The sequence below is a fragment of the Erpetoichthys calabaricus genome, chromosome 12 (genome assembly GCF_900747795.2).
Source record: "Erpetoichthys calabaricus chromosome 12, fErpCal1.3, whole genome shotgun sequence".
Classification (NCBI taxonomy): domain Eukaryota; kingdom Metazoa; phylum Chordata; class Cladistia; order Polypteriformes; family Polypteridae; genus Erpetoichthys; species Erpetoichthys calabaricus.
In genome coordinates, this window is record NC_041405.2 from 23,649,474 (window position 1) to 23,672,176 (window position 22,703).

At 41.1% G+C, this 22,703-nt stretch overlaps 1 protein-coding gene across 2 annotated transcripts in view; it reads right to left on the reverse strand.

The window, feature by feature from the left end:
* cacna1ia (calcium voltage-gated channel subunit alpha1 Ia) overlaps positions 1 to 21,843 on the reverse strand; it is an 856,996-nt gene extending 835,153 nt beyond the window's left edge. For both annotated transcript variants that reach the window (XM_051935123.1, XM_051935122.1), the window contains exon 1: positions 20,479 to 21,843. The gene's annotated coding sequence lies outside the window, so the exon portion shown is untranslated. The remainder of the gene's footprint in view (positions 1 to 20,478) is intronic.
* Positions 21,844 to 22,703: the final 860 nt, after the last annotated feature.

Genomic DNA, 22,703 nt, shown 5'->3' on the forward strand with positions numbered 1-22,703 from the left:
GAACACTGGGAGGTTTGTTACGGTGGCTGGAGTGCCATCACCCCCCAAGCGCTCCCTGCAAGTTGGAGGACCTGATTAACATCATACCCAGGATGGAGCAACAGCAGGGTAAGGGCTTTGCTCAAGGGCCCAACAGAGTGGAATCACTTCTGGCATTTACGGGATTCGATTCGGGAAGGTTCTGATTGCTGGCACATATCCCTAGACTCAGAGCCACTTGCAAGGCCAAGCCTCATTTAAAAGTTTTCATCTTTTGTAGAAATATCTGCACAACTATAGTAGGCACTACAAACACCAAACGTCCCTAGCTATGCAAGATGTTGTTCAACCTGCAAAGCAGAAGGGCCTAAGGAACCACATATGTTTGGGGCATTATGGACGGTGGTCTACGGGTTAGTGCTTCTGCCTCTGGGATCCAATGCGTATGAAGTGTTGTATGCATAGGTAGTTTCATGTTCTCCCCATGTCTTTGAGGTTTTTCCTGCCACATTTCCAAATACATGCTGTGATGCTTTATTCCTGCAGCCTTTGGCACCATGCGGCTTACTGAAGCATCAGTAGTTGAAGAATGGACTTGGGTAACTGAGGACAACAGTTACAGCGAAAAGTGTAAAGTGCATTTTATTCATAATCAGCAATCCATGTCTAAAGTGAGGTGATGTTCATGTCTTCAACAAATAATCCATAAAACAGTTCAAAATCCAATAAAGAAGTTCAATACATCAATGATTAAAACCATAGTCAGTATCAGTACTTTCCTTTCATTTCCCAGCATTCTCTTCTACTCTGATCTGTCTGGTACACCCATTGGTCTGTTCATAAACAGAATGTCCACCCAAAGCCTGGCTTACTTGTGCTGCCACCTCCTTCGATATCCACAAGACCCCTGTAGCCCACCATCTTCTTTGCTCCAGCCACTTAACAAGGTTCAGTCCATTCCTGGATTGTTGTTCCTCTCACTCCAACACAGGGATCACCCCCAAAATACTCTCCCATTCTCAATTATACTGGTCCAGCCATCCAACACTGCTCCTATCTTCATTCTTCTCTTTGATTTTTCTTCCTTAACTTCCTTTTTCATTATCTTCTTTTCTGACCTACCTTGTCTTATAGCTCTATGAGTGTAGGTACTTTCTTAATGAACCATGGAGCAGTAATGAGGGGTGGCTGTGCTGATTGCACTCACGCATGTGAACGAGCAATCAGCCAATTCTCCCCCTTAAGCACTCCATGGCTGCACACACACACAACTAGAACTCACAAAGTCTGAGCCACACGTTTTCTTTAAAAAATGTACTACACATGGGTCCACTGATCATGTCAGAGACCCCTGGACACACTTCACCACACATGAATGTTTGGTTTATTGTTGATTCCTAATTAACCCTAGATGAGTGCGTGTCGTCCTATGATAGCGCAGCCTTCTATTACGAGTTGCCAAGATAGGACTGTGAGAACGTTACGGCATGTTATGTATGTACCCTTTAACCTTAAAAAGTGCAAATGGCTGACGTTAACCTCCATACACGTATAGTCTTTACATGTCTTTTAAGCCTTAAGTGCAGTGTATTACTGATAACCCTACATAAACATTAACATGGGCTATGACAAAAGTGATATTTTAAGAAATGTGTTTGTCAGATCTAAAATGTTAGAAGACTGTAGATTCTGAAAACAGAATCTTCTAAGTTTTCATTTAAAGACACAGACATTAGGCCCTGTTTTCACCCTACATCCATATCATCCACATTTTTAGCCCATAAAAACAGAAATTTTTCAAGAACTCTTACAAGAGCCGAACATTTCTGAAAATACAGGCTTGGTCACCCATCATGGAAGAAAAACATATTAGAAAATAGCGGACCCAGAAGAGTTGCTTTCTATGGGGCTTGCTGTGTTGTTTACCTCTATGCATGTAAACTGCGATTTGTGCTTCTTGAATGCTGCATACAACCATAAAAGGCAAATAATTTACAGGTCACTAGTTTTAGACAGAGAAACTTCTGTAAATGAAAATGTGAAAATGACAGTGTGGATAGAGATTGGTTTGCTTTTACAAACTATGTTTTTAAATGAAAATATAACAGTGCTGGCATAGTCTAAAATTTCCTTCTTATAACATTGTAAATTCTTTAGTTAGTGATTTTAAAGCACATTCAGATACCGTATAGACAGCCTGATTACATCAGGTTCAAGGTAAATAAGAAAGGTGGATGTGTGGTTCACACAATGATAGATAGATAGATAGATAGATAGATAGATAGATAGATAGATAGATAGATAGATAGATAGATAGATAGATAGATAGATAGATAGATAGATAGATAGATAGATAGATAACTTTGTGTCCACAAGGAAATTTGGCTTTTTACAGAAGCTCATTAAATAAATACACAAATAGAGAGTTTAATATATATATATATATATATATATATATATATATATATATATATATATATATATATATATATATATATATATATTTATATACACACACTATGTTTTGAACACACACCAGAATGACTAAAAAGGAAGAATTTGGAAAGAAATAAAAGAAGATAGATGATTTGCTTCATTCATTGCCTGCTTTTCATGTGATATCTCTTTCCCGAGCAGAATCTTAACATCGTTTTTGCTTAGCGTCTCTTACACAATATGGGACGGTCACATTTGTAGGACGCTGCTTTGATTTCTCACCGAAAGCAGCCTTTCTGTAACTTCCTGGATTGACGTTTCTAAATCATTACTTGACTGGTTATATCAGGAAACAGTTTGTACTATACACCCTTGACATTGAAAAGCATGGGAATGAAGTTTAAATATTTAACAAACTAACTAATCAATATATTTAAAAGTTACAATCAATTCATGGCTGATCAGGACGGACGCAAAATAAGTGGGTTGTTTTAGCACTGGTGAAATTGCCAATGAATTGACACTGAGAAAAAGGCTCATAATGGACAATGTCACCTCAGCAGCATGTGACTGGCAACCTGCGTGAAAACGATTTACGATTTATGTACTGCCAGAGTACGAGGAATTTACTCTTTGCAGTGGACAGCAGATCCAGCATCCTGGATTCACATCCCATATTGCCTTTATGGAGTTCTCCTGTTCTCCCATTGTCTCCAAAGGGTTATCATCAAGCCATTCAAGCTTTTCTTCAACACAACCAGAGGTGTGCATCTTAGGTGAATTGGTGATTAAAAATGGGCACCAGCCTGAGTGTGAGAGTGGCACAAGTTTAGCCTGTCATTTACTGGCACCCTGTCCTGCCTTGTACCCAATGCCCTGGCTTCCTATGACCCCCAAATAAGATGAAATGGGCTTGAAATTGTTATAGATTTATATTGTAAGAAATAAAATATAAAGCCCACTTTATCAATGGACTCAGGCCACCAGAATTAACCAACATTGAATGAGGCACCAGTCTAAAGCTGGACACACTCACATGGGAGCAGTTTAGACGCACCATTTAACTTCACACATGTCTTTGGAATGGGGCAGGTAAAGCAGTGTACCCAAAAAAAATTAAAACATCATATCATATCAGACTTTAAATATAACTGAAGGTTAGGTCACTTGCAGAAATTCTCAGATGATTCTGCACTCATGGGGTGTATTGATAAAGGAGGATGAGACAGAGGAGAGGAGTCAGGTGGGAAAGTTGGTATCTTGATGCACATCAACATCAGCAAAATCAAGGAACTGGTGACTTCTGCCACACCAAAGACCCCCTATGTCTGGTCACCATTGAGGGAATGAATGTAGAGGTGGTCCACTCCTTCAATTACTTGGGGGGTCCACATCAATGACAGGGTGTACTGGTGTCAAAACACTGAGGAACTATATAAGAAAGGGCAGAACAGGCACTTTTTTCTTAGGAGATTGAACTCATTTAATGTGGGAAGTGACATCCTTCTATCTATCTATCTATCTATCTATCTATCTATCTATCTATCTATCTATCTATCTATCTATCTATCTATCTATCTATCTATAATAAAATAAAAGTCAGTCTATCTCTCTATATATCCTGCCAACTGTAGTAAAATGAAAGTCTATCTGTCTGTCTATCCATCCATCTATCCTGCCAAATACTGTATGCTAAAATGAAAGTCTATCTATCTATCTATCTATCTATCTATCTATCTATCTATCTATCTATCTATCTATCTATCTATCCCGGATGGGACCCGTGGTCACTGCCAGGGGGTGCCCGGATAGTTATGGAGCCCTGGAACGCAGCACTTCTGCCACACCAGGAAGTGCTGTTGGGAGAAGGTCAGGAAGCAACTGGAGCACATCCGGGGGAAGTATAAAAGAGGCCGCCTCACTCCAGAAAGGTAGCTGGAGTCGGGTGGAAGTGGACAAGAGCTTGGAAGAGAAGAGAAGAGAAGAGAAGAGTCTAAAGGACTGAGTTGGTGGTTGGTGCACATATCGTTGGTGGTGTTGTAAGTTGCACAAATAAAATGTGTGTGTTTTATGACATTCTGTGTCTGCCTGTGTGTGTTGGGTTCAAGCATATTCCATAATATCTATCTATCTATCTATCTATCTATCTATCTATCTATCTATCTATCTATCTATCTATCTATCTATCTATCTATCTATCTAATATGAAAGTCTATCTATCCTGACAACTATACTAAAATTAAAGTCTTTCTATCTGCCTGTCTGTCTACCCAGATAGCAAATGAATAATGGTGCAGTGGTGGCCCATGCTTACCACTTTCATGGTGGCCGTGGAATGACGCAGATGAACTTCTCCACATCTGGCTTCCAGAACACAGCCCAAATATCAACCTTAATTAAACCATATCTCAGATACGCTATGGGCCAGAAGTGGGCCACAGCACAGCTGTTTTTGAGATATCTGAAGTATATACTGTAGTTCATCTGGTGTTGTGGGACCAGTCCAACCTGTCATTGATTTGGCCCCCCAAGTACTTATAGGAGCAGACCACCTCTACATCCATTCACTCAATAGTGACTGGAAGTAGAGGCTTGTTGGTGCGGTGAAAGTCAATGACCTGTTTCTTTGCTTTGCTGCTGTTTTTGCTATGAATTTCACTAAAACTTTAAAAGTGGAGATACTTGGATTGTGGAAATTCTTGTGTATGCGTCATACTCAATGCTTGGACCCTTCTTTCGAAGTAGCACCAGAAATTTTGAAAAATTAAAGAAGCAAAACTACAAAAACAGCAATCATTTAAAATAATGAGGCAAAATAGACAGAAAGCATAAATGTATTGAATAATATATTTTACAAAAAATGAAAGGAATAAATAAAAGAAAAAAAAAACACTTATCAAAACAGTAAAATGTGAAAAATTTTGAAGAGAGGATTGAATATGGAGGACAGCTGTTTCTCCACAATTAGTTCAGCAACCAGAATGCAGAAGTAGAGGTGGAAGTTGGTTAAACATTAATATCTCACAAGTGTCAGAAATATTTCTTTTGGCAGATAATTACGCATTCAAGGGACAACTCAAAAGGCAGTGTGGCGGAAAGTAACTCCTAAGAGATCTTTAGATCTTGACACGATGATATTTTGGAAAGACTCGGTGAATCAGAAAAAAACAAATTTTGGGTTAAATTGCCTGTTCTTGTCAAAACTGTTTTTATTGCTACAGGTTCTGTTCAACAAAGTCACGATTTGTGAAGACAATAAGGAAATTGCATGTGTTCTTATAGCACATTTTGATACAGTGTTTCTTTACAAATGACAAAGCCAAATGGAAACAGAAAAAACAAATCACTCATATGTAGGAGTTCTGAAACGTTTTAATCTGAGGACCTCGATAAGAAAATAGGCATCATTACGGGGACCAAAGATGAGGATCATTATAATAAGGAAATCCGAATCATAAATGGACAATTAAATGTCCATTCAATAAAAAAACGTAAAAGTTTTTGTTTCAAGTGTTTTTCTCACATGAATACTACACAAAAACAAAACTGAAAGCAAGCATATTGTTCACAAAATAATAAATATTGAAATCAGGGAAATAGATTCCTGAGATATGTCTCTGCCAATGTAAATGCTTAGCATAAACTTTAGTAAAGCTAAGAATAATTATATTTTATGGTTATGTTTTGAAAGGATTGCATGAATGATCACTTCACTTAGTCACTTGTCTCATTGAACCTGAGAGTGCCATGGAGGACAGAAGGGCATCCAGGCTAGCATGATCTTTCACCAAGATGGAATGTGCCAAGGGATGGATGAGCAGAAATTGGAGGCCAGCAGCAGTTCCATCCCCCATATGTTAGGTTGGCGTGGTCTGCTTGAGGCATCTCAGCTAGCATACCTGCAGGGGTTGTAAGACCAGGAGTCCGGAAGTGCAACCTGTTGGGGTCTTTTGGTGCCACAAAAGGCGACAGTGTTTGGGCAGGATTTCCCTGGTTCTCTAATAACCCAGAAGTGTTCCCCACTAGTAATGTTGGATCACTAGATATCGTTCCGGGTCCAGTATAAAAGGAGCCCCAAACTCTGACTCTCAGAGGTAACATAATGGGTGACACGCAACTGGAAGCAGAAGGAAAGGAAAGAATTTCATTGTTTGTATGGAAATTGTCTGTGCTTCATTGTAAAAGTGTTCTGTGGATTACAAACCCATTGTTTGAAACCGTAACAGTGTTGGACATTATTGGATGTCAGGTTTTGACCACAAGTAATTCTAAAGCGCAGGTTTCTGTCCAGCAGGCAGCTAGAGATCCTGCCGACTGTGCCACTTGTGACCACGAAGGGGCATTGCAACACCCCAAACCCCAGACCCAATAATAGGGACTAATAAAGAATAAAATAGTCTACAATTACCGTATATACTCACGTATAAGTCAGGTCTTGAAACTTGAAAAATCGATCATAAAATCAGACCAAAACTTATACGCCTGTTCAAAAATGCGACACTTAAATTTTCTTTTTAACATATTCTTACCTCCTCCAATCTCACACCAGTTTCTCAGACAAATTGAATTTTGTTGAGGCAGCGTAGTTACCAATTTTCTTTTCGCCACTTCAACGACTTTTAATTTAAAACCAGCTTCATATTTTCTTCTGATCGAGTGCTCCATCGTAGAAAAGGGATGCTTGTACGATAAAGGTGTATGAGGGTGTGAGATACACAATGTACCACGTGGTCACGTAGGCACAATACAGAGAAAAAAAAAGGCTGTGTGCTCCGTGGTTACTCTCGCAGGCAGGCGTTAGCATATCATAATCTCTTGGACCAATAGCGTGAGTTTCCCACATTCGACTTATATGACCGACATTATAAAATACCAGAAATTATACGGTAAAATCAAGCCCCGACTTATACGCGGGAGTACTTAAACGCGAGTATATACGGTAATTGATGCTGTTTATTTACCTTGTCTTTCATACACTGTAACAAACTGCTGTAGTTTATACAACTAAACCTAGCATTTAATCACTTTACAAACCGTAAATGTAGTTAAGAACACGCCAAGGGTCCCCAGTACAAATTCAGCAGTTGGCAGCAATGAGCACACCAAGAGGCAGGAGGTGTTCTTAAAGTAGTCTGGCTATTTTAAAGTAATATTCTGTAATTCTTTTTAAAGTACTTTTTACTGGGATTTATTAACAACGTTCTTGCCAGTTATTTATCATAATCTCTACAGTATACTTGTATGGTGTATAAAGCTTTAGACTTCAAACACTGGTGGCGCAGTGATGGCGCTGCTGCTTCACAGTAAGGAGACCAGGGTTCATGTCCCGGGTCCTCCCTGCGTGGAGTTTGCATGTTCTCCTGGTGTCTGCGTGGATTTCCTCCATGTGCTCCGGTTTCCTCCCACAGTCCAAAGACATGCAGGTTTGGGTAACTGGCATTTCTCAAATGTGGCCCTTGTGTGTGTGTGGGTGTATCTTTGCCCTACAATGGACTGGCACCCCATCCAGTGTTTGTTCCCGCCTTGCACCCTATGCTAGCTGGAATAGGCTCCAGCAGACCCCCACAACCCTGTTCAGGACTAAGTGGGTTAGAAAATGACTGACTGAGTTCAAACTCTGAGGTTGTAGTTTAAAATCCCGCTACTGACACTATGTGACCATGAGAAAGTCACTTCACCTGCCTGTGCTACTGACTGGAAAAAAAAAAGAAATGTAAATAATCGTATCTCAAATGTTGTAAGTCACCTTTACAGTGTAAAACATATTTTACAAACACACATTGTCAATTTTGGGTATTTGCAAGCAGTTATTGGCAACTTGGGTGGCGTAATGGTAGCAATAAGGAGACCAGAGTTTGCTTCTCAGGTCCTCCCTGCGTGGAGTTAGCATGTTCTCCCCGGGTCTGAATGGGTCTTCTCCGGGTGTTCTTCCAAAGACATGCAGGTTTAGGTGGATTGGCGACAATAAATTGAACCTCTGGTGCGTGTCACCACTGTTACCCCGACCAGGGTGTGTTCCTGCCTTGCACCCTAGGCTAGCTGGGATAGGCTTCAGCCCACCGCTCCCCACTCTTGATTAAGTGTTTTAGAAAATGACTTGCCATGATGACATATTGGCAATGCGAGTTTCCAGCTCACTACTATAAATCAAGGAGATCCCAAATCACTGCTGTAAACTGGAAAACAAGAACAATATAAAAACAACCAAAACTTACAAGAACATTTATATCCAACAATATACTTTTTTCACAGTACAGTACAAACATTTCACAGTTTCTCATTAGCAATTTTTTGCCAGGTATTTATTGTAACTTTTTATATTGCAGGTCATGTCATCGGGAGCTGATATGTCAGATGGCTGGCATCACTGTCACCAACATTAAGGTATCAACCATGAAAATGAACTCAGAAAACAGTGGCACCCATAAGAATACAAAACACGAAATTACATCACAATTACATCACCACATAACTGTCATAAATAATTTGACATCTTACAGTTTAATTTTCATCATTTAGTTCATTATTTTAGTTTTAGCAGTTGATTAAAATATATCGTTTTATTTTTGACTAGACAAAGAGCCCGTTTCGACAACATAAGATGAAAAGGGCACGAGTGGAATAGTAATAAGTATAAGCACCACAAACCTGATATAGGTGTATTGAATGAATGCGTAATTAGGCCTTGAGCTGTAGTCAAAATCGCCTTTCAGGCCTCTAGAGCTTTAATCGAAGTCGCCTTTCTCTTTGAATTTTTGCGGCCGTAAATCCGCCGCCTGCCACGATGTCGGTCTCGTAAGGTTTTTCGGGCAGCTGCGCAGAAGGCGACTGCACATTCAGCTTCAGACGTGCGCAGAAGGCGACATGCGCAGAAGGCAACTGCGCATTCGGCTTCGGACGGACGTGAGTGAGTGAGTGAGTGAGGAGACTGGTGAATTATGTATTAAGATGCCACATCGGCACCATTATGTTTATTTTTCATTTTGTGACCAAAAGCAAAGAGGAATAAACCACAGTTAAAGCATTCATTACAAAATACAAGTGAAAGACAATAACAAACCATAATAAAATTTGAGATATTTTAATTTAATTGGAGTCCATATGAACCACAACCAAGCTGTTAAACAAAACAAAATGTAAATGTGGAGCCCTTTGTGTCACCGGTCCCCAAATATCGATTTGCTCCCTGGTTTAGTGAGTAACATCCAGTTCTCAATACTGAGGCTAGATAATCTATTAATCCATAGCATAGAAAGCTCAAGAAGAGTGAACGTTTATGAGTATTATGGTGCCGGCCATATTGTTTATGGCACCCACACCTACTGTGTTGTCACAGTGGGCTTTGTTTCTGATGTCACACTTCTGAGGCTTCAAACGATTGCCCTCTCAATATAAAAGGAGAATGGAATGACAGCTCGGGTATCCAAATATTTGAACTAAAATGACAACAAAAACTTTCACTTTAAGTTTGGATTGAAATCATTAAAGGTACAGGATGTTTTCTACTTGATTTAATCTGCAAGTCTTGTTTCTCATTTTAATTCTTAGTTGATTTGTTTCCTGACTTAGTCTTTTGATATTCAGGCCTGCACCTGAGTTTCTTGTGACTCTTACATCACCTCCTAGTCACTCTTAATTACCTCAATCCAAAACCTCACAATTCTTTTTACTACCGGCAGCACGGTTTTCTATCATGTGCACCATAAAACTGATAAAAGTGGAAAACATCAAGAAACATAATATTAAACAAGTGACAAGTAATGTAGAAAATTAGAACAAGTAATCAAACGTATATCACAGTATAACAGAAGTAAAAAGCGTTCCTCACATCAGAGACCAAACTTCATAGCACAAGCCTACATCACCACACGCTCAGAAAGCAAAGAAAAATCAAAGTAAATGAATGGATAACATTTCACAAATCTATCTAGACAGACAATCTGAAAGCATCCGATGCAGGACTGTGCAACTCTGTGATCCAAAGGCATAGAGGACAGAACACCAGACACCACCAGAGTGACAGTCTGAAGGAAGAGTTTGGCAGCAGTAGTAGGAAGTGCATCAAGGCAGATGGACCAAAGCTACATAGACAGGTTTAACAACATCGAGAGACATTATTATCCAATTCGGTGTCATAGAACTGGCAACTGGTCACAAAGGCAGTCCATAGCTTGGCCCACTCATACTTTACTACAGTCAATAATTATGCAGATAGATAGATAGATAGATAGATAGATAGATAGATAGATAGATAGATAGATAGATAGATAGATAGATAGATAGATAGATAGATAGATAGATAGATAGATAGATAGAAAATACGAATGCATAACTCCAGTTCTTAAATCCTTACACTGGCTCCCGGTTAAGTTTAGGGCAGATTTCAAAATCCTCCTTTTAACATATAAAGCATTAAATGGCCCCGGTCCTTACTTGTCTGAACTTATCATGACTTACAAACCAGAGCGCACATTAAGATCTCAAGATGCTGGTCTGCTTATGATTCCAAGAATTAATAATATAACGGTGGGAGGTCGAGCTTTTAGTTACAGGGCTCCTAAACTGTGGAACGGTCTGCCTGCTACTATAAGAGATGCCCCTTTGGTCTCAGCTTTTAAATCCCAGCTGAAGACTCACTACTTCAGTTTAGCACACCCTGACTAGACCTGCTGATTAACTGTACAGACTGCTTCTCTGTTGTTAGTCATAAGCACTAAAACATAAGTAACATGATAGTTAGAATTTGATACTAACCCTCACCTGTTCTGTTTCTCTTCTCGGTACTCAGATGTGGCACTTGGTGCCACGGCCTACCTGCCAAGTTGTTTTGCCTGCCTAAGGTAAAGTCATCCCTGATGGAGGATTGCAGGAATCATGGGAAAGAGGGGTCCTTTCATAGGATTAGCGCTATTTCAGCTGTGGAATGGCCAAATGGGGGAGGCAGCTTGATGAATGAGGTCTCCAGGACTCTAAACAAATCCAAATCATATTATGTGATATCATCTACTGTTAAATTCTTCTCCATACTTCTAAAATTTTTATTGTTATACTGTATTGAGGATTTGTTCTGTTCTGTGTATTGTACTGTATTGCATTGACCCCCTTCTTTTTGACACCCACTGCATGCCCAACCTACCTGGAAAGGAGCCTCTCTTTGAACTGCCTTTCCCAAGGTTTCTTCCCTTTTTTCCCTATACGGGTTTTTTTGAAATTATGGGATAAAATTCCAGTCTTGATTCACTTTGATGTGATCAACACACATTAATGTATGTCAAAAAGATAAGCCACTATTGTTAGGAGATAGAAATTAACATTAAAATAAGTAATTCCCTTTGCAACGGATAGCCGGGGCCCATGCCTGGCTGGGACGCCCCTTCACCACATATACCAGGGGGACAAGGGTGGGACACCCAGTATCTTCCCCTGGATGCTAGATGGCAGCCTCCCTGGGTTGCAGCGGTGCCTTGGACTCCCCCAGGGCTTCCTGGGGGTTGGAGTTCTGTGCAGCCCTGTTGGGTTCCGCAAGTGCAACCAGGGGGTGCTACGGCAGGAGCTGCTGGCCCCTTTTGGGCATTGGTCTTGCCACACCCAGAAGTGCAGCCGGATGTCAGCAATCAAGCACCTGGAGCACTTCTGGGTACCCAATAAAGGGAGCCAGTGACCACCACTCTGCGGCCAGAGTCAGAAGGAGGAGGACAAAGCTTGGTGGAAGAAGAAGGAGTGATTTTGTGGTGATTGCTTAGTGTACTGTGTTTGGGACTGTGTTGTGGCTGGAGAGATTACGGGGAAGACGTGCCCTCCAACTGAAGAAAAATAAACAGTTTATTTATGCCATCATGTGAATCTGTGTCGGGTTGGGCGCAATATTGCACTTTTCTTACACCTTTCTGGAGCCAAGTTTTACAATGTGAAGTCAAAATGAACCAGAGCTGCGGTAACTTTACATACACATTCATCCAAAGCAGGACAGTTTAGAGAGGCCAGTTAGTTTAATGTGAACATCATCAGAATGTGAAAAAAAACCTACATGGGCACAGGGAGAACTGGGATCAGGTGCAGTGGGTAACACCTCAGCATCACACCTGAACAGTGTGAGGTTTTTTTTACAGTGGCTGGACTGCCAGTCCTGCCACCCACCCCCTAGTTTCCCTGTAAGTTGGAGGACCTGTTTGCAGGGCTGGATGAAGATTAACATCCTACCCAGGATGAAGCAATTGCAGGTTAAGGGCCTTGCCCAAGGGCCTAACAGAGTAGAGTCACTTCTGGCGTTTATGGGATTTGAACCGGCAATCTGATTTTAGCCTTAGCCTCAGAGCCACCTCTCTTCCCATACTATATGACAACGAGATAGATAAGGCACTATATATTAGATAGATAGATAGATAGATAGATAGATAGATAGATAGATAGATAGATAGATAGATAGATAGATAGATAGATAGATAGATAGATAGATAGATAGATAGATAGATAGATAGATAGATAGATAGATAGATAGATAGAATTCACAGAAGCCAGAGGACAACACAGAACTATTATAACAGACAATAAGCTCCAAACACACACAAGAACTTCTTGTCTGGCTAATGATAACACAGCTGTTGCCATTTAATGATAGGCTTATACTGCAGGTTGGAGTCAGATGAAATATATTGAGGTCAGATACACCCAATGGTGCAACATTTTTACATTTAGAGGTATATTTAACATTTATATGAAGAAACTCCAGCTTGTTGTCAGAGGAAATCAAGAGTAGAAGTGCATTCAGGCACTGAGAGAACATGCAAACTTCACGTAGACAACACACAGGTGGAGGCTGCCCATTCAGGCTGATAAATCTGTGAGAATATAATGCTATGAAAATATTCTTTCCCTTTATGGTGTATGAAATCACCCCAGAGGAAGCAATTAACAGTGGCAATTGCACGATAATGTTAGACATTGAAAGCCAAAGGCATTATACAATCAGTGTGAATCATCTTCATTTTGTTGTCTAGACAGGCAATGCCTTCTTAATGATGTAACAGTACTGGACAGCACAAGTACTGTATTCAAGAGACATAAAAAAGCAAAAAAAAAGCAAAACATCATAACAAACAGTATGACATGTTACCAGTGCATTTAGAATAATCAAGAAAGGCACAGACAAGTATCTAGAAATACCACACAAACTATTACAAAAAAAGGCAGAGGACCACACTCATGAAAGAGCCATGTCATCTAAGAAAAGTGACAGGGCACACCTACAAAACTGGGTACATTTCTGCTCAGATTCCACTATATAAACAAATCTGGAAATGCAGTGTACAAATATAATATAATATTTTTCATGTATCCATCTATCATTTCATTCATGCACTGAACCCCCTTAATCCAATTTAAATCCTATGTATTATCCATACATGAATCCATCCATTATTTAAACTTGCTTATCTTGAGCGGGGTTGTGGGGCACCTGGAGCCTATCCTAGCAGTCATCGGGCACAAAACAGGAACAACAACTGGTCAAGATGCCAGTTTATTACAGGGTGAACACACACCTGCACACACCACACTCTCACTGGGGCCAATGGGATGAAATCTAAGTAGTCAACATAGGCTTTGCCGTTAACATTTGCACAGCACATGTCTCTTTTATATGCCATTTTGTATGGGAGTCGTAAAAGCAGTGTCAATGTTTGTGATGCGCCATCTGTTGGAATGACAAATGCAATATATTCTATTACTACAAATGTTTGTAATGCACCATCTGTTGGAATGACAGAGACACAGTAACCGGACAGACACAATAACTGACAATCATTCTTTTATTAAGGTGGATGGATTATTACGTGGTGCAGTGGCCCTGGGTTTGAAACCACACTTAGCCATTGTCCGTATGTGTGTGTAAGAAGGCGCCTTGTCCAAGTGCTTCATTTTTTTTCCTCTCTCATTCCTAAAGATGTGCTGGTTAAGTTGCCTTAAGTGAGTGTGTATTTGAGAGGGACCTGCGATGGACTGGCAAACAGTCCACGGCTGTCCTGCCTTGCAGTCAAACTGGGATATGCTCCGGCTCCTAATGAACTGGAAATAAGAATTTAGAGAACTTCATTATTATTATGGGCCTGACAACAGATGGGCATGCCATCCAGATTTGGTCCGTGCCTTTAGCCCAGTGCCACCAGGATAAGCACCTATCGAATGCCACCCTGAATGGATTTCAGTCAGTTTAAGAATATTATTATTATTATTAGCATCCCCAATCCCCATTAATCCCATAATATCACCACTTCTAGTTTCTTTATAACATCACATGTCATATTTAATGTTTGCGCTTGTACTTATTGCTCGCTGTTGGATTATTTTGTTTTTTTTTTTGGTCTGACCTTTCATACTGGAATTCACACACTAAGAATCTCAAATAACTGTGTACATATGACAATAAAAATTAACAGTTAAAATAAGCTAATTAATTAAGCATAAGAATAACATCCAGGTGAAAGCCAACTGAATATATTCATGAAATAACCCCAACCCTCGTAAGAGCATTGTCCCCTAAATCCTAACCCTAAGCCTACCCTAACCAGCTGCCATACCACTTGCACTTCAGAAGAGGTCATCCACATGAAGCTAAGCATGTTCAGCCCTGGCCAGTACTTGGATGGGACACCATCTAGGAAAAGCTTGGATTAGTATTGGTGAGGCCAGTAAGGACCCCATGGTCTAAATGCAGATCCCAATGCCCCCACATAGTACAGTGATGGGGACAACATGCTGTTTAACTCTTTAAGGGCTGAAGATTTTTTGAAAGTTTCTGAAAAGCAATGGCTTCACACAGAAATCAACGTAAAACGTTTGTTGCTGCATGCTGCGGCTGCCAGTTTGCCAAGAATGTGCGGCAGGCTTGCTGCCAGGCTGTCTTCGCGTGGCTGAGGTAGAAGCAGCAGCAGCAGTCACAGTCGCAGTGCATTTCAATCTGGCTTCTACCTCTTATCATTAAGTGGCAGTCCTCCTTGGCGAACATTGCTGTAGGCGTGTCAGCTACATGAACCTGTTCAGCACCACGATTAACTGGGGACCAGTCAGCGGAAGCTGGAACCTCACATTCGTTTTCGATCATTTGTATCAAAATCTGAGTCTGGCAACTCATTGTCCAGTTCAGAGATAATAGGCAAAACTTCGTCCACGGAGTATTTTGCTTTACCCATTCGATTTGATCTCTCGCCATTATGTCAGTGCAATTTTTGCCGTTGTTTGCACCTTACTATTCACACAAGCACCGGAAATCTCGGTCAAACCAATGAAGCTAACTTTCCTTCTAGCAATGAGAGTCCAACTAAAACATAATGGTTGGTTTTGTCACCGTTTACAGTTGATTACCATCGTCAACTCCTCCTTTTCACAAAAGTCGACATCAGCCCTGAAAGAGTTAAATGGCGCCCTCCTTTGGATGAGACATAAAACCAAGGTCCTGACTCTCTGTAGTCATTAAAGATCCCTGGGCATCCTTCATAAAGATTTGGGTGTACCCTGATGTCCAGACTAGACTTGCCCACCATGGCCTAGTCATCCTGCCCCCCCAATCATCCCCTCTTTCTAATCGTCTCTCACTCTCACCACTTTACCACCTAACAGCTAACATGTGGTGAGTGCACTGCTGCAAAACTGGCTGCCGTTGCATCTTCCAGGTGGGTGCTACACATTGGTGGTGGTTGTAGTGCCACCCCACTCACTACATAAAACACTTTGAGTAGTGAGGAAGGCAATATATCAATGTAAAGAATTATTATCATTATTACTATTATAATTATTGCCAATAAGCACCGCTAGTATCACCTCCATGACTCCCAACTTCGTTATGGGTGGCTGGCTGGATGGAGTATCAGTATTTCTTGTGTACAAATTATTCACAACAGTGCCCATCTTGCACTGCTCTCATAAAGTCCAACAGATTTACAAACATGATTCATAATTGGTGTCATTTACAATACAGACTCTTAAATCCAAAGGTTTACTCAGACAGCGTCGAGTCACCCATATATGTCGAGTCAGATTCTGAAAAATATTAGAAAATCATTTAAACCTGTTTGTATAAAAAAAAAATGAAAACAATACATAGAAAATGTTGCCTCATGAAGATATTGAGGCCATTAAGCCACAACAAGCCATAATCAGGTGGCGGCGGGATGATTATGTGTTGTAAATTGACGTGACGTTTGGCAAACTGTAACTGCTGAAGAAAATGAGGAAATGTAATAAGAAAAGAAAAAAAGGAGCATGTGAATTAAATAAGTGGAATAATTAATACGCGCTAAATATCTCTCAGGCAAACACCGCATATATTTGGATTTGTCAGCTGAATAAAATAATCACATTTGCTGCATTCATTTTAATATTTCTCAGGTCCACGTGCTTGTTAATGGCAGCGAGATTGTTTATTAGCTTCTATCTAATTTCTTTTCTTTTGGTTCCACAAATGACTTAAGCCTGCCTTATAATTAACACCGTTATCCAAAGGACAGACTGGCAGATCAATGAGGTAAAAATTTGGGTCCTCGGAGGACAACCTGGGCTCCCTCAACCGAGGACCGTATCCCTCTCCCCCCATTACCCACCGGATTCTTTACTGTCTTTCTCTCAGTCAATTTTCAGCGACAACCAGTAAGATTGCCAGCTTTGGGCTCTTCTTACCGAATGCTTGGGCTCAGTCCACACACACACACACACACACACACCAGGAAGCTTAATAAAAATGATGACATTGTTCAGTGTCTGTTCGGTCTGTGGGGTGAAATCATTTCTATGTAGTTGCTACTCAATCTGTAACACCGCTATACTTCGGAAAAAATGACTTGGACTGTGTACACAGAGTGATAACATGTCACCGTTTTTACAGAATGAGAAATAGTCGGAAAGGGTTGGAACAAAGAAGGAAAATGTGTGGCCTTACCGGCCATCGAGAGCAAACAATTCAGAACAATCTGACAGATCACAATCTTAATGAAATGCATTTAGAAAGTTACATATGTGCTGGGTGCACTGAGCAGTCTATCTAGACAGAATCTTTCACACGTATCTGAGAGTACCATAATAAATAAATAAATCAATAAATAAAGAGATTCCATCCATCCATCCATTATCCAACCCGCTATATCCTAACGACAAGGTCACGGGGGTCTGCTGGAGCCAATCCCTGCCAACACAGGGCGTAAGACAGGAAACAAACCCCGGGCAGGGCACCAGTCCACCATAGATAGATAGATAGATAGATAGATAGATAGATAGATAGATAGATAGATAGATAGATAGATAGATAGATAGATAGACTATCTATCTATCTATCTATCTATCTATCTATCTATCTATCTATCTATCTATCTATCCAACCCGTTATATCCTAACTACAGGGTCATGGGGGTCTGCTGGAGCCAATCCCAGCCAACACAGGGCACAGGACAGGAAACAAACCCCGGGCAGGATGCCAGCCCACCGTAGTCTATCAATCTATCTATCCATCCATCCATTATCCAACCCGCGATATCCTAACTACAGGGTCACGGGGGTCTGCTGGAGCCAATCCCTGCCAACACAGGGCGTAAGACAGGAAACAAACCCCGGGCAGGGCGCCAGCCCACCATAGATAGATAGATAGATAGATAGATAGATAGATAGATAGATAGATAGATAGATAGATAGATAGATAGATAGATAGATAGATAGATAGATAGATAGATAGATAGATAGTCTATCTATCTATCTATCCAACCCGTTATATCCTAACTACAGGGTCACGGGGGTCTGCTGGGGCCAATCCCAGCCAACAAGGCAGGAGACAAACCTGGGCAGGGCACCAGCCAGCCCACCGCAGGGCGCGCACACACACACACACACACACACACACCAAGCACACACTAGGGACAATTTAGGATCGCCAACCTGCATGTCTTTGGACTGTGAGAGGAAACCCACAAAGACACGGGGAGAACACACAACTCGAGAACAAGCCTCCTAACTGCGAGGCAGCAGCGCTACTAATGTGCCACCGTGCCACCTGACACCATCTATTCATGGTTATTTACTGTATGGGTCCTGTTACAGACATAAAGTTTCTTTCTGGAATCTTCATGAGGATGGGCCCTAATGGCAACCAAAAATGGCTCCCGCACTGTTGTTCTGTAGAATTTACTTTGGCACTTTTATTTTCAAGAGTGTAGGCACTGATCTATTGTATATACAGATATATATATTATATATGTGTGTGTGTGTGTGTGTGTATGTATGATATCATACACTTAGCCCCTGACACAGTTTATACCGGTGTACGACCATGCGTGACATCCCTAACATAAGCCCCCACCCCATGTTCTCCAATTTTGTATCCGTGTAAGGAATCTCCAAGAGAGCGCTAAGACCCTCATACTTAGAAATCCTAAAAACGCCCTGGTAGCTGTGCACGATAGGCTCCTCCTGCCCCGCAACCTTGCCTTAAATAAGCGTGTTTGGAAAAATGGACGGATAAATGGACACTAAATAAATAAATCGAAAGTGGCCCTAACCTGCATGTCTTTGAACTGTGGGAGGAAACCCACGCAGACACGGAGAGAACATGCAAACTCCACACAGGGAGGACCCGGGAAGCGAACCCAGGTCTCCTTACTGCGAGGCAGCAGCACTACCACTGCGCCACTGTGCTGCCCAATAAAGAGATTCAAATGATCCAATTCCTGCAGGAGAACATCTCGCATTTGCCAAAATAGCACACTTAATCTCTCTCATGCCAGAAACAGAGCTTTCTTCTGGAAGCAGCAGGAATCGGCGCCAGAGAAAAGTTTATCCCATTCACCATCATCGGAATCTGTAATGTGGCAATCTGGCCCAAATGCACAACACAGATCGGAGATCTCTAAGAAGGCATCTTTAGTTAATACGGCAGAAACCTCAACCATATTGACTAAAGAGCATGGAAAATATGAGAAAGCGTAAACAGAAAGGTAGAATCCAGACAAGAAAAAGTGGGGAAAAAAATGTGAAGACTGGTAAGGACTTTTGTTTCAAGTCTTAACAAAAAATAATAAAACACTACCTACCTACACTGTTCAAGAGGAAAGCCAGCTCCACACTATATGGAAATAAAGAAGGCCATTACAGGGACTGTCTTCCCTAATGTAGCAAATAACACACTGTCAGCATCAGAGAGAGGGGGGTTTAAAAAACGTGAATCCAATTAAAGTTAATGGACCCCCAGATTTTTTAAATTTCAAAAAAAAAAAAAAAAATCATTAAATGCATGGGTGGCATGGCGGTACAATGGGTAGCACTGCCACCTCACAGATCCCGCAGGGTCAGAGCGGCACTTGTATGCCACAACCCCCCCCTCATATCTCGGTGGGCTTTTCTGCAGTTTCACATCTCCGAAGACACGTGGGTCAGATCAGTTAGCCATTCCAAACTAATAGGCATGTGGGTGGGCATGTGAGGGGGCCCTGCGATGGACTGGCACCCTGACTGCATGAGATAGGTAGGTTTCAGAATATTAGGTATTTGTCTCCCCATTCCTAGACCTCTAAGTAAAATGTACTCATCGGAAAGGGTCATTTGTGTATTTATTTATTTAATTAATTTTCCCAAAGTTAAAAACAGCACATCCTCAAGAGAGCAAATTATAGTCTAACATATTGCAGGCTTACTCTTCAGTAGATGAGCCGACTGAAGGACAATCGTATTGGTGAAATTACTGGGATGGAAAGAGAGCGGGGAAAGGAGTAATCAAGTAAAATGCTATTACAGGGCATAACGATAATAGCGGCTAGATGGAGGCCACTTGTTTCCACGTTTTAGATTAAGAAATCAAGTAAATGGCAAATAACACTTAAAGCTCTAGAGAAGACGGCAAGTTCGCAACATTACACTGAAGTCCTTTTCGATCACCCACTCGTAAAAGAAAGAAAGAAAGAAAGAAAGAAAGAAAGAAAGAAAGAAAGAAAGAAAGAAAGAAAGAAAGAAAGAAAGAAAGAATTACAAACATATTTTTAAAAACACGTCTGCTCGAGGCGACATTAAATATGCAATGTTTAGATCGCTCACCTTCGCATCAAAAAGGCGCGTCCAGGTTCACAGCGAGCAGATGATTTTTATTTGCTCCTCCAGGCTACGATCGATCAGACCCGTGAATATCCTTTAAACCATTTCTTAAACAGGTATTTAGCCGGAGTATAAAAAAAATGTACAAATACAACAATGTGCCGAGGTTGAGCGTGGAAACACCAAAAAAAAAAAAAGCGAAACGTATTAACAGCAGAAATCAGCTCCGCGAGTCCGTGACACTTGCCGGTGTAAGGAAGTCCATCTCGACCGAAAAGACGAGTGTCTCGGGGGGTTTACAAAACCACATCTTCGCTATACTGGAAATCTGGTGTATTCTTCAGGTGGTTTTTTTTTTTTTTTTTAGGGCAGGGGTTTGTTTAAAAGTCGAGTTAAATCAAATCGTGTGTCGTTTATAGTTCGACTCACGGCTGGATCGGAGGCAGCCTCATCTCACCCCAAAGTACGAAATGTTCCATTTGCTGGCTTTACCTGGATTCAGGTCTCTCCGTACTTCCACATCCCCATTGAATTTTTTTTTTTTTTTTTTTAGAAAAAGCAAGCAGTTTCAGTTGTTTTTTCTTTCCTCTAAATCCATTCTCCTTTGTCTTTTTATTGGTTATTTTTTTCTCTTTTGGTATTTCAGAATATTCCTCTATTCCATGTTATCATTCCATCCTTGGGTGTTTAATAACGGGTGTGCATTATTTGGCTTTGGCTGCTGTTCAGTTCACTTTTCCTTGTGGACTGTATCGTCTGTCAAGCTTTGCGATGCTTTTGTATTCAATGGGAATATGGACCAAAAATATATATATATATATATTACAGGTGTCCGCTTAGCATTATCTTTGTCGAGTAGTTCAACACGTTGGTGCTGCCGTCCGCTCCCCGGTGGTTCTTCTTGGCAGCATTGGGTTTGTAATAGTTCAAATATTCAAGCCTTTTAATTTCAGATGGCATCAGGGCAGTTCACCGGTGGCTGTGATATGTCTCCTCAGTATCCTTGCCGAATCGGATCCTCGCGTTTCCCCTTAAACGATCGACTGCGCTGCGCCTTTCAGACCGGTCACTCTTGCGGCTCCCAACTCTCTTCCCGTGGAAATGCGAGAATCTGCGCTCCTTCTCCGACTCATTGCATCCTTTTCACTCCCCTCCTCTCTATCCGTGTCTAACACACTCCCCTCTCTCTTTCGCACACTCTGTACTGTTTCTTTCCGCTTAATAACAAACACGAGAGGGAATCGTGGTAATTTTAAATGAATATATAAATACACGCATCCATTATGAGCGAGTTCCTGCCTCTAGCAATTATACTCGCCGCTGCACCTTTATTTTTTCCATGTGATGCGCAGAGACAAAAGCAACGAAAAAAAAGAGAGAGCCAGAGAAATAGGGAAGAAGCACAGAGCAGCTGGTCTTAGATACAGTTAAAACATTTCTAAGGCATCGATATGTTCACCTTTACATCGTTAACGCAGAACAGCTGCGTACAATTTAAAGCGAAAGCGTTTGTAATCTTGTATCCTTTTTTATTCATAACAATAACACTTACTGCTGTCGTAAAGCGAACATGGAATTGATTACTCTGCCTTTAGATGGTTAATATGGGGAACGTTCGCCGCTACGCTTTTCTCAGATACTACAGCTAACTCAACTTTGTCTTCCCAGCTGTTTCTATCTTCGCTGTCATCTTAGCTTGTGACAAATCTTGAGAGTATTGTAAATTTATGTAGCGACATTTTTGTAACAGTTTTACTGTTGGGTAACGCAGACGTGTTTGGTGACTGGGACTCAGCCGTGATTAAGTACACGTGTTCGTTAAACGGCATAAGAAAATAATATTTTGGGGGGATATGGACAGTCATCCATCCAGTTAGGATTTACATTCGAGTGATTTAAAAATAGAAGTAAGTAACCCCTGGGGTGATCGTTATTTATAAGGCCCATCTACCTAATCGCCGAATTTTGTCCATCCCATGGCAGCAGGGTGACGTCACACAGTCGCGTACATGGAACCCTTCGTAGAATAAAATGGTGCGTTGTCCAGCAATAGTTCTACGAGGAACCGTACAACCCAGTAAAGAACCATAAAGTGCCGGGATATTTAAGCAAATAGTTGTAATTGATCGTATATGCAATGAAAAAAATGATCAGATCACAGGCTTACACCTCTTAAGCTCCCCCTTCCTGGTGTCTCTGTGCGCAAATCAGGAACAATCCCTGGACGG